The sequence below is a fragment of the Schistocerca piceifrons genome, unplaced genomic scaffold, assembly GCF_021461385.2.
Source record: "Schistocerca piceifrons isolate TAMUIC-IGC-003096 unplaced genomic scaffold, iqSchPice1.1 HiC_scaffold_1420, whole genome shotgun sequence".
Taxonomy (NCBI): Eukaryota; Metazoa; Arthropoda; class Insecta; order Orthoptera; family Acrididae; genus Schistocerca; species Schistocerca piceifrons.
The window spans coordinates 1-5,000 of NW_025727259.1; the positions used below are offsets into that span (position 1 = coordinate 1).

The window sequence follows — 5,000 nt, forward strand, 5'->3', positions numbered from 1 at the left end:
AACCCATGTTGTGCCTTAACCTAACCCACGTTGTGCCTTAACCTAACCCACGTTGTGCCTTAACCTAACCCACGTTGTGCCTTAACCTAACCCACGTTGTGCCTTAACCTAACCCACGTTGTGCCTTAACCTAACCCACGTTGTCCCCTAAAGTAACCCACGTTGTCCCCTAACGTAACCCACGTTGTCCCCTAACGTAACCCATGTTGTCGCCTAAACCTGCCTCTGTAATTGTTATACGACTCGTTCAATTAGTGTAGTGTTGCCCACCCGCAACCCTCGCAATATAGTTCGCTACTCGCACTGCCCGCTCCCCTGTGTATCGCTTCATGTTAAACACCTTGCAAGTCTTGCTGACTTTCCACATGCTCCTGCTGTACACTGTAATGTGGATGGCAGCAGGACGTACATGCCGCCCCTCCCCACGTCCCCACCTTGCCCCCCTGCCTTCGCAAGCTGGTTGGTGAGAAGTTTGCATGTTCAATGCCCTTCGCATGCGACGTACTCAGGCTACGTTGTGGTGCGGCCTGTGTCAACCGTCCGCTAATGTCGTACGCGTAAACCACAATCTGTACTGCACATTCGTCCTTATGTACCGAATGATACATCGTGGCACATGTGTGACCGTACAACGACTGCGCCCAAAAACGGCGGACCATACAGTGCAAATATTGTGCACGCAGCTACGTGTCGTCTCCCTATGAGAGCTGGATTGCAGTGTGGTACGCCATAGAGACGTGTGGGAGGAACGGACGCCGTGGATGGCGATCAGCATGAGCTGTCTGTTGATGTATTCGGACCTAGTCGTCTCTCCTCACACACCGTGATGGCATGGTGCACCGCGTTCCATATCTGCGACATGCTACAGAGGCCGGTTGACAGTCGTTCGAGCAATGGACATCGCATACGTACGGGGGCCACCTTCCACGTATTGTCTAGGCGTGCACATTTTGTTGCGTGTATGTGGGCAGACGTAGTGTGGCGTGACACCTGACACAGGCATGCAATAATCGTTGAAGTTGCAAATGGCGATGGACGCCTGCGTTTTCTGGTGAAGTTACGCAAATGAACAAATGGTAACCTGTTGTGGTGCGGTTGTTCTCGCTAGGGGTGAATCGGTGATGGCGACGATAGGTTGAGGTACGAACCGGTTGTTCCAGCGATACCCACCATGCCGACGAAACTGAACGGCATCTGGGTGTGAAGCGATACGCGGCGGTGGCTGGGTGGGACCGTCCCCGGCCGGTGAGGGGGCGCCTCCCGGCGTGCTGGCCGCGCGGTGCGTGGGGCGCACGCGCTACAGCCGGCTGGTGGGGGCGGCCAGTGGCAGGCGCGCCGGCCGACGGACGCGGCAGGCGTCGCAGCTGCGCGCCGGCGCACCCTGCGCGCGGCGCCGTGCGGCCAAAGTAGGTTCCTCGCGGGCCCGGTGCGAAGCGCGGTGGACATCTTCAGTGTGCTGGTCCGATTGAGGACTGTGTGCGTTGAGGATGCGCCGCCGCCCGGCGCTCGGCGCCGCGACGCCGTCTGCTGCTCGGTCGCCCCAGCGGTTCTCGCCTGGTGGTTTGTATCGCAGCTGTGCGGATGTGTTGGGCGCGTGCGCTGTGCTGGGAGAGTTCGCTTCGGCACCCAAGTGGGGCTTTTGTCCTTCTGTGGCGCTGGCGTTGGAGCTGCCGGTCACCGTAGGTGGCGCGTGTTGTCTCCCGCCGGCAATGCCACGACAGCACGCTCCCGGGCCTCTGTCGGCAGCGGCAAGCTCAGTTGGGAGCACGGGTGGTCGCACCGAAAGCGTCTACTCGCCTAACTCCGGGCGATTGCGCCTCTCTCGAACCCGACCAAGTACTTGGGACGGCGCTGCGCGCCGCCGGGACCTGAGAGGGTTTCGAGGTGTATTGTGCAAGGGGAGCTCAGCCTCCTCCTGTTTGCAGAATGATTGAGCGGACGCTTGCGTGTTCGCGCGGGCCCCCGGGACACACTCCCGGGCGGCCGGCTGCTCAAGCTCTAGTTGACGCAGCTCCCTGGTTGATCCTGCCAGTAGTCATATGCTTGTCTCAAAGATTAAGCCATGCATGTCTCAGTACAAGCCGCATTAAGGTGAAACCGCGAATGGCTCATTAAATCAGTTATGGTTCCTTAGATCGTACCCACGTTACTTGGATAACTGTGGTAATTCTAGAGCTAATACATGCAAACAGAGTCCCGACCAGAGATGGAAGGGACGCTTTTATTAGATCAAAACCAATCGGTCGGCTCGTCCGGTCCGTTTGCCTTGGTGACTCTGAATAACTTTGGGCTGATCGCACGGTCCTCGTACCGGCGACGCATCTTTCAAATGTCTGCCTTATCAACTGTCGATGGTAGGTTCTGCGCCTACCATGGTTGTAACGGGTAACGGGGAATCAGGGTTCGATTCGGAGAGGGAGGCCTGAGAAACGGCTACCACATCCAAGGAAGGCAGCAGGCGCGCAAATTACCCACTCCCGGCACGGGGAGGTAGTGACGAAAAAATAACGATACGGGACTCATCCGAGGCCCCGTAATCGGAATGAGTACACTTTAAATCCTTTAACGAGTATCTATTGGAGGGCAAGTCTGGTGCCAGCAGCCGCGGTAATTCCAGCTCCAATAGCGTATATTAAAGTTGTTGCGGTTAAAAAGCTCGTAGTTGGATTTGTGTCCCACGCTGTTGGTTCACCGCCCGTCGGTGTTTAACTGGCATGTATCGTGGGACGTCCTGCCGGTGGGGCGAGCCGAAGGCGTGCGACCGCCTCGTGCGTGCTCGTGCGTCCCGAGGCGGACCCCGTTGAAATCCTACCAGGGGTGCTCTTTATTGAGTGTCTCGGTGGGCCGGCACGTTTACTTTGAACAAATTAGAGTGCTTAAAGCAGGCAAGCCCGCCTGAATACTGTGTGCATGGAATAATGGAATAGGACCTCGGTTCTATTTTGTTGGTTTTCGGAACCCGAGGTAATGATTAATAGGGACAGGCGGGGGCATTCGTATTGCGACGTTAGAGGTGAAATTCTTGGATCGTCGCAAGACGAACAGAAGCGAAAGCATTTGCCAAGTATGTTTTCATTAATCAAGAACGAAAGTTAGAGGTTCGAAGGCGATCAGATACCGCCCTAGTTCTAACCATAAACGATGCCAGCCAGCGATCCGCCGCAGTTCCTCCGATGACTCGGCGGGCAGCCTCCGGGAAACCAAAGCTTTTGGGTTCCGGGGGAAGTATGGTTGCAAAGCTGAAACTTAAAGGAATTGACGGAAGGGCACCACCAGGAGTGGAGCCTGCGGCTTAATTTGACTCAACACGGGAAACCTCACCAGGCCCGGGACACCGGAAGGATTGACAGATTGATAGCTCTTTCTTGATTCGGTGGGTGGTGGTGCATGGCCGTTCTTAGTTGGTGGAGCGATTTGTCTGGGTTAATTCCGATAACGAACGAGACTCTAGCCTGCTAACTAGTCGCGTGACATCCTTCGTGCTGTCAGCGATTACTTTTCTTCTTAGAGGGACAGGGCGGCTTCTAGCCGCACGAGATTGAGCAATAACAGGTCTGTGATGCCCTTAGATGTTCTGGGCCGCACGCGCGCTACACTGAAGGAATCAGCGTGTCTTCCTAGGCCGAAAGGTCGGGGTAACCCGCTGAACCTCCTTCGTGCTAGGGATTGGGGCTTGCAATTGTTCCCCATGAACGAGGAATTCCCAGTAAGCGCGAGTCATAAGCTCGCGTTGATTACGTCCCTGCCCTTTGTACACACCGCCCGTCGCTACTACACCGATTGAATGATTTAGTGAGGTCTTCGGACTGGTACGCGGCATTGACTCTGTCGTTGCCGATGCTACCGGAAAGATGGACCAAACTTGATCATTTAGAGGAAGTAAAAGTCGTAACAGAGGTTTCCGTAGGTGAACCTGCGGAAGGATCATTACCGACTAGACTGCATGTCTTTCGATGTGCGTGTCGTGTCGCGCAACACGCTACCTGTACGGCTTCGCCGTAGCCGTGCGCCGCGTGCGGAACCACGCGTGCCTCTCAAAACTAGCGGCAATGTTGTGTGGTACGAGCGCTGAAGCGCTGGAGCGGGCTGGCCTGCGGCACCTGGCGCCTGGCGCCGGTTTTGAATGACTTTCGCCCGAGTGCCTGTCCGCTCCGGTGTGGAGCCGTACGACGCCCCGTCGGCCGTGAGGCCGTTGGACACAGAACGCTGGAACAGGGGCCGCCACACGCCTCACTCCCGCCTATGCGACCGTCTCGAAAGAGACGGCGGAAACTGAGAAAAGATCACCCAGGACGGTGGATCACTCGGCTCGTGGGTCGATGAAGAACGCAGCAAATTGCGCGTCGACATGTGAACTGCAGGACACATGAACATCGACGTTTCGAACGCACATTGCGGTCCATGGATTCCGTTCCCGGGCCACGTCTGGCTGAGGGTCGGCTACGTATACTGAAGCGCGCGGCGTTTGCCCCGCTTCGCAGACCTGGGAGTGTCGCGGCCGCCTGTGGGGGCCGGCCGCGTCTCCTCAAACGTGCGATGCGCGCCCCGTCGCCTGGCGGTTCGCATACCGGTACTTTCTCGGTAGCGTGCACAGCCGGCTGGCGGTGTGGCGTGCGACACCTCGTACAACGACCTCAGAGCAGGCGAGACTACCCGCTGAATTTAAGCATATTACTAAGCGGAGGAAAAGAAACTAACAAGGATTCCCCCAGTAGCGGCGAGCGAACAGGGAAGAGTCCAGCACCGAACCCCGCAGGCTGCCGCCTGTCGTGGCATGTGGTGTTTGGGAGGGTCCACTACCCCGACGCCTCGCGCCGAGCCCAAGTCCAACTTGAATGAGGCCCACGGCCCGTAGAGGGTGCCAGGCCCGTAGCGGCCGGTGCGAGCGTCGGCGGGACCTCTCCTTCGAGTCGGGTTGCTTGAGAGTGCAGCTCCAAGTGGGTGGTAAACTCCATCTGAGACTAAATATGACCACGAGACCGATAGCGAACAAGTACCGT

The 5,000-nt window shown here is 57.2% G+C and overlaps 2 non-coding genes and 1 pseudogene across 2 annotated transcripts; all 3 read left to right on the forward strand.

The window, feature by feature from the left end:
- The first annotated feature begins 2,012 nt into the window (after positions 1-2,012).
- On the forward strand, positions 2,013-3,930 carry LOC124734039. Its single transcript, XR_007009290.1, has one exon. It is a non-coding gene; the product is annotated as a small subunit ribosomal RNA (ribosomal RNA).
- A 354-nt stretch (positions 3,931-4,284) lies between these two features.
- LOC124734026 lies at positions 4,285-4,439 on the forward strand. Its single transcript, XR_007009278.1, has one exon. It is a non-coding gene; the product is annotated as a 5.8S ribosomal RNA (ribosomal RNA).
- Positions 4,440-4,629: 190 nt separating this feature from the next.
- LOC124734048 overlaps positions 4,630-5,000 on the forward strand; it is a 4,235-nt pseudogene continuing 3,864 nt past the window's right edge.